The 12,551-nt window shown below is 43.2% G+C and overlaps 1 protein-coding gene across 4 annotated transcripts in view; it reads right to left on the bottom strand.

Annotated features, from left to right (window-relative positions):
* The window catches only part of HOPX (HOP homeobox), a 47,037-nt gene that overhangs the window by 16,103 nt on the left and 18,383 nt on the right, over nucleotides 1-12,551 (bottom strand). The window contains exon 1 of one of the 4 annotated variants that reach the window (XM_089488842.1): nucleotides 8,108-8,528. The exons of 2 other annotated variants lie outside the window; for them this stretch is intronic. The gene's annotated coding sequence lies outside the window, so the exon portion shown is untranslated. Of the gene's footprint in view, nucleotides 1-6,277; nucleotides 6,318-8,107; nucleotides 8,529-12,551 lie in introns of those variants that run through there. One more of the 4 variants, XM_089488841.1, reaches the window with a different exon arrangement.

Genomic DNA, 12,551 nt, shown 5'->3' with positions numbered 1-12,551 from the left:
TTGCCGCTATGGGCGCCGTTATTTTTTCATGCGGCGGCGGCGGCAACCACCCCCGGGGGCCGCAATGAAGGCCTCCGGGAGCCGGATCTGGCCCCGACCCCTGCTTTAGATCCTTTGCTATATGACCCTAAGTTCTACCCTCGATTTATCCACGTGTTATAGCAAAATCCACAATTTTGGCCCCAAAACTTGCCCTCGACTTATACATGAGGTCAACTTATAGTCAAGTATATACAGGAGCTCAAAACCAAAACTGAAATTATATTTGTCTTTGCATCTAACATCCAAGCAGCTGATAAGAATTCAAAACTGAAAATAGTATTGATAGGGGAAGAATAATAGTCACACAGATCACAGCAGGCACAAAGGGTGGGTGGGAGCATTTAACTATTTGTCTTCTATGCAATCCTGAGCAATTTGGGAGGAAATCCTGTATTGTGAAATACCAAACTCTTCTTTTCGGATTCATAAAAGGAATTTTCTTCAGAATTTGAGCAGAGGAGGAAAAGTGTTGCAATCTTCATTCACCACACCCCCTAAGTGATATCCCTTGCATTTTTAAACCTGTGCCTTAAATGCAAAGATGCACTTTATGTCCCTCAGTCACTATGCCTTAAAATAGGAAACCCATTTTAAGATGTGAAACCTAAAGCAAAAACATAGTTTATGCTGTTGTTCTTTCTCCGATTGTGGCTGTCTCTTCCTTTTCTTTTCTCAAAATGTAGATTTATTTAATGTTTGCTACTCATGGCAATGAATGATGTTTAGTGATCTGCAAAGAGTCACTGGCTGACCTGGCATGCCTGAGGATAGAGCACTAGAGTACACTGGGCTCATTCACCCACAGTTGTTCTCATATAGTTCTCTCCCCGTTTTGAATAGACACTTAATCCTAGTCCAACCTCTCTTGCAGGGAACACAGCTTTGTTGCCCACACTTCACTGTCAACACTGTGATTGGTCTGCTCCCTTTTGGCAGCCCTTGTGCCCTGAGGAGAGAATAGTTGTCCTGGTATACTAAGATCCTCTTGTCAGGAGTAGAACAGGTTTGGTTCTGCATATTAATTTGTTATATGGTGCCTGCCAAGCCAGTGGGTTCTTGGCAGAGTGTCGCATGGTGACCTCTTTAAACTAGAGATCTGTTTACCAGGGAAAGTGTGGATGGGAAACTGATGGAATATTGTAGTAAGGAAATCTACACTCTGGGGATACTGGGCTTCTCACCCAGCCAAGGGTTTTCTCCTCCTTGGCTCTGTCCTTTTTTCCCTTGCTGCCCCCTATTCCTGGAATCGCCTGCCTGTAAACTTGTGGGCTGCTCCTCCCCTCACTGTTTTTAACTCCAAGTTGAAAACTTTTTTGTTTTTCTAAAACTTTTGGAATCTCAGATTAATGTTCTATATTTTACTAGAATTGATTATCTGTTTTATTCTGTATTTTGTGTTTATATGGGTAGCTTTTTTTTGCATTGTAGTTTACTATTGTATTTTACTCTTGAAGTTATAGTATTGTATTTTAGTATTTTATATTACTGAAGGAGTTCTAAATGTTTTATTCTGTTGTAAAGTGGCATGTACACTGGTGGCAATGTATGTATGTATGTATGTATGTATAAATAAATAAATAAATAAGGAGAATGATACAGCCAAATTTTAAGTCTTTGGAGTGAATGATTCTGCTCTCACTTACCGTTCTTGTATTTTCTTACTCTTTTTCTTTATTTTCTTTTATACAGGAACCAGTGTGGTCTGAGTGTTAGATTAGGACACCAGGAGACTGGGGTTTGAATCCCTGCTGGATAATTTGAGTCAGTCACACTGTCTTAGCCTCAGAGGCAAAAGCAAACCTCTTCTGAATAGATCATGCCAAGAAACCTTCATGATAGGGTTGCTATAAATTGGAGTTAACTTGAAGGCACACAACAACAACTTCGATAGAGTGGTAGTTCATCACCTTTGGATGCCCGAGGCAAAGAATAAGATGGCGCCATCCCAATTGCAATCACAAAAGCTGACTGGATTAGTAGCTATAGAATAAACAAACAGATGAATTTTATTTCAATAATGGTGGTGGCATAGTATTCTCTATTGCACCTGAGGGCAGGAGATTTGCTTAAGTCGATGATACAGTTTCGGCTGTGTGGAACACCCTGCTCTGTATGCTCTCACTTGCCAAGATGGGCTGCCTGGTGCAGCCACCTCACTCCAACTTATGGTAGGGTCCACTCTTCATTATTATGATTTGACCAACAAAATATAAGTAGCAATCACATACGGTTCCAGCTGAGACCATTCAAATGTATCACCAATGCAGTACAATCTATTCTGGACAATAGTAACTGGTGGCAGGACTTTTGTTGCCTGCAGACAGCCTCCCAATCTCAAACAGAAGAACACATGGCATGGATAGGAAGATGTGTACAAGACCTTGCCACATACCCAGAAGCCAACTCTGCCCACACATCTACTCAGGAAATGTCATCACAGAACCCAATCACATCACCCACAACTTTAGAGGTATTTTCACTTGCTCATCCTCTAATGTGATATATGCCATCCCCTGTAAATAATGCCCTTCAGCACTCTACATTGGGCAAACAGGCCAGTCTCTGTGCCAGAGGATATATGGACAAAAACCAGTTGCAGAACGCTTCAGTCTTTCTGGACGCTCCATTTTGGACCTCAGAACAGCAGTTCTTGAACAAAAACAAAACAAAACAAAAACTCCAAAAGGAGATTGGAAAGAGAAACAGCAGAATTGGGATATCTCCACAATCTCCAGTCCATTGACAATGGTTTCCTGCAACACTATAAATATTATAACACTAGCTAACACCCTAACCCCATGAAGGCTCTCTTGCCCATTTTATCACAATTCTTTTTTAGTTCCCAGCTAGCATTATATAACAGGTATCCTTGGTATCCGCAAAGGTTTGGTTCCAGGACCACCCATAGATACCAAAATCTGTGGATGCTCGAGTCCCATTAAATACAATGGCATAGTAAAATTATGCCTCTTATATAAAATGGAAAATCAAGGTTTGCTTTTTGAGATTTATGTATATTTTTAAATATTTTCAAGCCATGGATGAATAAATCCATGGATAAAGAATCCGTGGATATAGAGGGGCAACTGTATTATATTCCAAGATTTTCCTCCACCATTCATATGGTTTGGTATTTATCTTGACTTGAGACAATATTTTCCTTCCCAACTTTATCCCCCACCAACCACTGAATTTGTCACTTCACCACCGTAGCCACATGTTCTGCATTTCTATTACTATTCACATGTGCACACACCTGCTCATTCATGGACATAAATACTTCACTTCACTTCACTTCACTTCTTGCATCTGAGTAGACTCAATCCACAAACGTCTTTCTCTCAGTTAGTCTCAAAGGTGCTGCATACTGATCCAGACTACCACGGCTATGTCTTTAAATAGAGATGTCTACCACAAAGCCTCCTTCATCTTTACGTATGTGGGCAATCACTGCATAGAAAAAGGCAGTGTACAAATACAATGGATAAATAATAAAAATTAAAAATTATTAAAGGGCTGTGGAGGGGGTCACATCTCTGGCCTTGTCTTCAACAACACACAGTTTCCTCCAGCCCCTCTGAGATGAGGAAGTCTAAGGAGGCAGTTTAGCACAAGGAGGTGGAGGTTAGGAAGAGATTAATCCTCTTCTGTCCATACCATAAAAGGCTGCTTCTCTGTTTGTTATGGTCTGGTCTGTGGAACAAAAAGCTTATCATATGCTAATTGTTCCAGATCAAACTACTGATAAAGGAACACCCACAATGTGGATTTCTGGAGTTCATTCTCCAGCCTACTGACTTGGCCTTCCCACCTGTCCATGATGTGGCCGGGGACCATGCAGCAGGCAGCCACTTGCCTAAAGAGGCAGGACTTTGGCTTCACTCACCTACATGGCACCTGGGAGGCCAACAGGTGTGCAGTAACTCCAAAACAACCCTATTGACCAGCAACAGCTACCTACATCATCCTCTTCTCCTCGGGTTCACATGGGACCACAGTATGTCTCTATGGCCATCTGTTGGGGATGCTTTGATTTAGATTTCGTGCATGGCAGGGGGTTGGACTGGATGGCCCTTGTGGTCTCTTCCAACTCTATGATTCTATCTGCATCTCTGGCACAAGGCAATCTTCCAACATGCAGCAGTACCATGGGTACTTAGCTACATTTATACCCTGCATTTCTTCCAGTTAGCTCAAAGTGGCATAAATGGCTCTCCTCTATTTTCTCCCCACAGCAATAACCCTGTGAGGTAGGTCAAGCCAAGAGAGTGAGAGTTGCCCAAGGCCACCCAGAAATTTTCATGACAGGTGAGGATTAGAACCCAGATCTCTCACTTCTACATCCAACATTCTAGCTGGAGTACCAAACTGGCTCTGCTGTAATATCAGTGCTGGCACTAGAACCATATCATGCATTTGTGTATGCATGTATAGATGTGAGAGCTGGACAGTGAATAAAAACAGATAAGAAGAAAACCAACTCATTCAGAACATGATGCTGGGTAAGAGTACTGAGAATACAATGGACAGCCAAACAGACAAACAGAAGGGGCCTTGAACAGATCAGGCCTGAAATCTTCCTGAAAGCCAAGATGACCAAACTGAGGCTGTCGTACTTTGGACACATCTTGAGAAGATAAGACCCATTAGAAAAAAACAATAATGCTGGGGAAGGTGGAGGGAAGCAGAAAAAGAGGAAGATCGCATATCAGATGGATAGACTCAATCAGGAAGGACATGGGTCTGAGTTTGCAGGATCTGAGCAGAGCAATGGAGGACAGGGAGTCTTCCCAGGGTTGCCATGAGTTGGGTTGACTCGAGGGCACTTGCCAAGAACAACAAACTCAATATCAAATCCAGAGCTTGGTTTTTGGATTACAACTCCCAGAATCCCTCAATCAGCAGAGTCAGCCCTCCAAGCTATGAGCAAAACACAGTTCAGATGCCTCCCACCCCAACTATGCATCCTCAGATTCTAGCTACTGGTTCAAACTAGTAAAGCTTCACTCAAGCCTGTAAAATTTCTGACCCAGAGGCTTCTGAATGAGTAACAATCCTAATTTGCAGTCAGGATGGCAATAAATATCTTGAACCAGACCTATTAGTGTTCACAGCAGGCATCAATCCTCATTGTCTGTGGACAGAGTGACTACTATGAGCTGGTGTGTCCATTTAAGGAGAACACGGCCAATGGATGGCTGGAAAGACAGATATACACACATACACACAAAAATCAAGTTTTGAGCACATTACATTATCACTCAGGGAACAGCCCTATCTCTGGCCAGCTTACTGACTCTACATAGTGAGAGTCAAAGGAGACATTATCTTGGCCAGCCTATTGTCCTTATCCCATGCTCACTGAGATAACAGGGGAATGCGGGAGCTGAAGGGCACTTGCAGGGAAATGCTGGCAAAAGAGATGGAGACATATTTAAGCCCTCTTAGGTCTGCCCTTTCTCCCTTGCAAACACTTCTCTAGAAATTGTCTGTTGCTATTCCCAAAAAAGTCATTTCTAGTTTTGTTGACTGCATGGGGAAGATGACCTGTAGGAGAGAACTGGGAGCAAGAATAAGGATTAAGCAGGCCGATCTTGTCCATTGATTCATTCCTGCAAATACCCCAAGACTTACACATTGTGGTATCTCCCCACCCCACAATGATTTTATAGTGATATAGTTTTGCCCTCCCTCTCTTCCACACCAAAAGTCATATTGAAATGTAAATTATAATTAAAATATAACTGAATGCAGTTACAGTTACAGAATCCATCCTACAAGGATCTCCTGAAGCTTCCAAGACAAAGAACGATAATATTAATATGAAAAAAATGTTTTAGCTGAAAATGTCAAAGGTAGAGATCTCATAGCTTCAAAAAGACATTTTAGGATCCACATCCAAAAATCTAAAGCATTACTGTACTATCATTACGACTTGGCAAACAGGCATCTGAGGAAGGAGGCTCAAGTCTACGAAAGCTCATGCTACCACTCCTTTCTTTCAGTCAGTCTCAAAAGTGCTCCAAGATCTCTTTGCGTACTGAATTACCACAACAAATGCTCCACTGACACCACCCCAGTTATCATCTTGAAGGTCTGTCTGAGAATGGGACTTCAAACCTTACTGAGGATCTCACCTCAGGCCCCGTGAAATCTGCAAAGGTGCCCTGGGCCTGGCACATTTACACAGGTGGCAACTGGACATCTGACACCTGATCTGCTAAGTTAGACTCACGTGGCAGTCCTTGCCAAGGTACCCTGCCTGGGCACCTGCCTCATGCATCTCCTCTTGCTACCACCCTTTGTGCCAGCTGCCTAGGGAACAGCAGTGAGAGCATCAAACAAATATTGCCTGTCAGAAGGGCTCATTTGAATGGCAGCCATTTGGCTGGGGGTTGCTTTGCAGAAACAATGACATGCTTCTCATTTCACAGGGGAGAGAAAGCTTTTTGTTGGGTTCTCTTCTCATTCCCTCTGATTTGACAAGTGCATGCCTGAATAATGCATCTACCATCAACAACCCTGCTGTGTTCAGCACAATCTTTCAATGGCCTGTGGATCAGGCTGCCTGCAACTCATCACTCAAGTTGCTATTCTTAGCCTCTGTTTTCCCCTGCTTTTTCCATCTGCTACAGAACAAACTGTCGGCAATTACAATTCATGGCGTGCAGGCAATCTTTATAGGGAAACACATTCAATCTCTCCACAGAGATCTACCATACCGGTACTCTCACAACGCAGCACTTTATTTCACAGGGGTTCCCTCTGGATTTACTCAATGCACTAAAACGGTGTATGGACACTAGCAGAATAAACTATGGCCACATTTGAAAAGCAATAATCAAACAGCATCAACCAAAAAGCATCATTCCAACTTTCCAACATGCACTTTATCTGTGTATATAATGTAACCTCCCTTCTAGGTTTCTGCTTAGTTACTTAGGTGGAAGTGGATTGGGTCAAATACTTTTGATGGCTGATGGTTACTTGCTAGTAAAGATATGTGCTATACCATGGCTGCTTATGTGATGGCTAAAGGTAATTTTTTAGCAATGTATCTGTTTCATTCTGGGCAGATGGAAACTTTTTTGTTCAGCTGCCCAGATTTGCAGCTGACTGACAAGAAACTGCCTTCAAAATCCAAAAGTATATATTTTGCATATGAAGGGACTCAAATTAGCTTTACTATTCAGGGTGTGCTCCTCCTTTCCCTATTCAGTACATGATAAAAAAACAAAACACTTTTTCACAAAAGGACCATAAATGTTGAGTACAGTACACTCATCTTCTCACAAGGATGTCCTAGAGCTTCCAGGAGCTCAGGACAGTGGGATACATCAGTGTTTTGAAAACTTTGTTTTAAAACTAAAACAAATCATAAATATTTGAGGTTTGAAAATTTCCCATTTTCCCAATCAAAGCAGAAATGGGTATGTTCCATGTTGGATATACATTTAGATTTCCATTTTAAATATGACATTCAGGCTGTGATCGCTTTGGACTTACTAGGAACTCTTATTTGGTTTTGCAAGCATTAAATATTAAATCTCCTACACACCAGAAGTTATGTAATAAATACTGTATTATGTCAGGAGTTATATTATAGATATAATTTACATAAAATACCATGTAATGATGTTTGAAACCAGATGCCATTGCATGTCGACTATCAAAAATCATTATAAAAATATTCAAGTACTCATTATACAGGAAGGCACATTCATATCATTACATCTTCCCAAGTGCCACTTACATCTTCTCTTCCTAGGTTGTGGGACAGTGCTTTATGGAATTTACAATAATAAGAAATGCAACAACAGCAAAAGCATCAAAAAGTAGGAGCAGAAAGCTCTCCCTCTTGGAACACGCAACCTGGGAACATCTGATTTCCTTTTCTCCTGGATCATGTTTGTAAAAGTCCAATTCCTAAATGCCCTGGCTCTATTGCACCCTCCTGATTCCTTGCTGTCTGCCTCTATCCAGGAAGCTGCACCACTGAGAGGACTATCAACTTCATCCTGGGCTTTGACTCACATCAATGCATTCTTTTAAATCATGCACTTACCTGGGAAGCAACCAGGTCTTCTTTAGGCAGCTGATGTTCTAGGCGAATATTTAAGTACCTGTGGAGGCGGTGACCTCAATCGGCACCTGTGTATATATGTGGGTGTATATGTGTGTGTGTGTAAAAATAAATGGAAGATATAGTGTGTGACAGGCAGGTGTGTGTGACTTGAAAAACCTGCACCACAGGCAGGCTGAAACTCCCAGCAGTTGCTTAGCTGTTCAGTCACTCTCCCTGCTGGCAATTCAGGTTTGCCAGTCAGCTTCCTTATGGTGGTGGGGAATGGCACCACATCTATCTGCTAAACTCTTCTAGGTTGCAGTTCTCTCCACTCTTTGCATAAAACAAATCCAGATTCCTCACAAGCAGACGAGAAGAGTGAGAGCACAGAGGGTGTGGATTCTTGGCTTCGGTCACTGAGCTTGATGTATCATGGAGAGAGCCAAACAGAAATTGAGAGAGAGAGAGAGAGAGAGGGAGAGTTGCTGAGATGCTGCAGTCCTTTCCAAAGAACGCCCCACTGCCAAAGTAGATTGCATGAGCTCTGCTGGATTTTTGCCATGACAAGTGTCGTTCTACTCACTTGCCTAATTAACCACAAGTTGTTTCCCTTTGGGGATGAAATACACATGCTCCAAACAAACATAAAGGTCTGTTGCAACTCCAGCTCTGACACAAAAGCTGTTAACTCGGTTGGCGTTCACACCCTGACATCTGAGTGGAACCCACTGGAAGGGCGGAAGAAGTATTTTCAGCTCATGAACACGGTCACATGTTGAGCAGAAGCGAACACGTGTGATGACTTACCACCCTGGTACTTGGGGAACTCATCTACAGGTGGGAGGAAAGTGCCACTCCTTGAGCTTTCTTGCCCAAGGCCTGTGATGAGCCAGGAGAAGTGGCGAACATCAGCTGTTGCCATACCAGGCATACATGGTTGAAGCAGGGCAGGAGCAATATCACAAGAAGAATGTCTTCAAATAATTGGCTTAATAGAGAGTCTGGAATAATTTCTCTCATGAACACTGAGGAGATTAATCTTCTTACCAGAGTTTAGATCAGTGATTCTCTAACTTTTTGTCCTCCAGGTGTTTTGGACTTCAACTCCCAGAAGCCCTAGCCAGGTTGGCCAGCAGTCAGGAATTCTGGGAGCTGAAGTCCAAAAAATCTGGAGGACCAAAGTTTGGGAACCACTGGTTTAGTTGGTATTGGAAGCTACTGGATTTGACTCCTGGTTGTCAGTTTAGCTCATTGTTGTCTGCTTTGGCTGGCAGAAGTCCTCCTTGGTTTCAGGCAAAGGCCCTTCCTAACTGGGCCTGGAGTTATCAGGGGTTGGACCTATTGTTGATGTGTGCCTTCAATCTGTTTCCAACTTATGGCGACCCTAAGGTCTCTTATGGAGTTTTCTTGGCAAGATTTGTTCAGAGGAGGTTTGCCATTGCCTTCTCCTGAGGTTTAGAGTGTGTGACTTGCCCAAGCTCACCCAGTGGGTTTCATGGCTGAGCTGGGAATCGAACCCTGATCCCCAGAGTCACAGTCAAATACGCAAATCATCACACCACGCTGGCTAACCTTTTGCAAAGAATATGTTCTGTCCTATCACTGAGCAACAGCTCTTAGGATGGGATTCTGGTCAACTGAACAATTCAAGCAGGTGAACTGGCAGATCAGTTGTTGTCAAATATTGCATATAGGGCCACAGCAAATGGGCAGGAAAAAGCAGCTCGATCCTGAGTTTTCTGAAAGTGGGTTGAAATCCAGCTGTCCACACAGCTCACTCCCAAGTTGGGTTGAACAACCACGGACAGTCCGCACTATGCTGCATCAAGCTGCGGGTCTCGATTTTTCTCCGCTTCCCCTACAATGCATGTGCACCATCACATGAATACCGCCAGTTACCTCCCTTGTCCTGCCCAGCTTCTATCCCATTGGACAACTCACATGATCGATGGCGTGCCTGACCACAGTCGCATGTGCAATGCACCACCGCTACAATATATCAGTGTGCTGAGAGACACGTTAGCAAAGCACAATAATGGAGGCCCTCTGTACATGCCCTCTTTCCCCTGCTTCTCCCCATGACCCCTTGTTGGACTGTCTGGCTTGTGTATACTGCAATTACATCCATTGCATTATTGACAGCCTACCATGTTGGTCATACTTTCACATTTTTGCTTTCTTGGATTCTCGCAGTTGCATCATCCTGTTTATATGCTGGTGTGATGGTGCACATTTTTCATGTTAAGTCAGAATATCCGAGCTTCTTTTTCCTCCATTTTGTAGCCCCGGAACACAGCATCAGTTTGCTTTTCACCCAGATTTGCCTCATGCATCAGCTAAACAGCTAACCTTCAAAGCAGTTTGAAGCCGCTTTATTTGGCCGGTGCAGACAACACCAAAGTTAAGGATGCTCACTTCTTTCTTTCTTTCCTTCTTTCCATCCTTCCTTTTTATTGTGGTGCTGTCCAGTGGTGCATCCAGAGCAGGACAGGACCTTTGATACAACTCTGGGACACCACTCTGAAAGACTGATTTAGTTCAAAATACAGCAAGTGAAATGTCATTACTATAATCTAGAGCAGCGGTTCTCAACCTGTGGGTCGCAACCCCTTTGGGGGGTTGAATAACCCTTTCACAGAGCTCGCCTAAGACCATCAGAAAACACATATTTCCAATGGTCCTGAGATACATGGTTCAGGGATGTAGCCAAGCGGGGGAGGTCCGTGGGGTCCAGACCTCCCCCCTTCCATTAGATACAATGAATAGTGTGTGCCGCCGTGCCCAAGCCACATTATAATGGTGGCACTTAGTCTGGACCCCCCCCCCCTTCCCAAAATCCTGGCTACGTCCCTGCATGGTTGGGGGTCACCATAACATGTATTAAAGGGTCGTGGCTGATCTAGAGGCAAAAAGCATAAATGGTTCTGCTCTTTCAGCAAAATACTACTGGCTCAGCTCCTCAGCTCTTCTGATAGTGTTCTGGTTTTAGATGTATTTAAATGTAAAGACATGTACTCTCTCCAAAGTATTGCATAAAGCCACCATCTCTTTATTGACTTTTTTGCAGATATGAAGCAAATCCTTCCTCCAAAGAATAACAGAGATTTGCCATTGCAGTTGATCTTAGGCCAGCTCCTCTGCTATTTTATCCAGTCGCTGCTCTGCTATTTTATTCAGTCGCTGGCAGCTAAATAGAGTCAGGGCATTTTAGCAGCAAAAGAAAAAAGTATGTAGTAAATGTCAGGGAAATGCTAACCTCTCTTTTCTCAGCCTCGGAAAATCCTTCCACATGAGATCTGACCCTTGGGACCGAAGAAATTTGTAGACCGATTTAGCAGACTGAACTTCACTTATGTCTGGTCTTTATTACTGTTCATTTCACTTTGTCCCATTTTCTTCCCAAGCATTGTGTCATTGCCCTGCAAATGTTTCCAGGATAATTTCCACGTGCTTATATTTAACACTACCTGGAGCCAGGCCTGGAGGACATGGCTCACTTCTTTTTAGTTCTGAAAGCAACCATAAATCTTGCTACTTCTTTGTATTCATTGAACGCACCCTTCTTCCCTTCCCTTTCTGCAGTGCAACCCAAAAATCTGCCAGCCTAGACAATACTGGTCTTTGCCTAAAGGGATGCATTGACTCTGAATTTTTAAAAGGGCTTCGGACTGCACTGTTATAAAACACCCAGAAAAGCAGCAATTTAAAGGGAGAGGTCAAACACAAAATGCAGCATGTGCATCTCTTTCCAGGGGAAAGTGATCATTTTGAGGACTGCTTTCTGAAGATCTTAAAAAGTCTTTTCTAGGTTTGAGCATTGAACTGTGACTGTGGAGACCAGGGTTCAATTCCCAGCTCAGCCGTGACCTCCACTGGGTGACCTTGGGCAAGTCACAAACTCTCAGCCTCAGGGGAAGGCAATGGCAGACCTCTTCTGAGCAAATCTTGCCAAGAAAACAACATTATAGGGTCACCTTAGGGTTGCCATAAGTTGGAATTTCGGAAGGCACACAACAACAACAAGAACAGCAACAGAAGTAACTCTAGTCCAGAAACAGCAGCAAGCTGGGATACTTTTTGGTACTCACAACTTATTTGTAGCCAAAGGTATACTGCCTTTGTACAAAGAGCTTTCATTAGCTAACAGCCATTGATAGCCTTTTCCTCTTGAATTCAAGAGTTCTGCTGAAAGTGTTGTTATTGTTGTTGTTGTATACCTTAGTTATTTCTGACTTATGGCAACCTTAAGGTGAACCTATCACAGCATTTTCTTGGCAGAATTTCTTCAGAGGAGGTTTACCCTTGCCTTCCTCTGAGGCTGAGAGAGTGTGCTTCCTCCCCAAAGTAACCCAGTAGGTTCATATGGCCAAACAGGGATTCAAATTCTGGTCTCACGGTGTCTTAGTCCAATCCTCAGTGTCTGGCTTGGTGAATGTGTACCTTC

Source organism: Sceloporus occidentalis, unplaced genomic scaffold (assembly GCF_023333645.1).
Source record: "Sceloporus occidentalis isolate IW3139 unplaced genomic scaffold, rSceOcc1.0.p SCAF_1, whole genome shotgun sequence".
Classification (NCBI taxonomy): domain Eukaryota; kingdom Metazoa; phylum Chordata; class Lepidosauria; order Squamata; family Phrynosomatidae; genus Sceloporus; species Sceloporus occidentalis.
The sequence above is the reverse complement of the archived record's forward strand: the minus strand, read 5'-3'. Positions and strand labels throughout refer to the sequence as shown.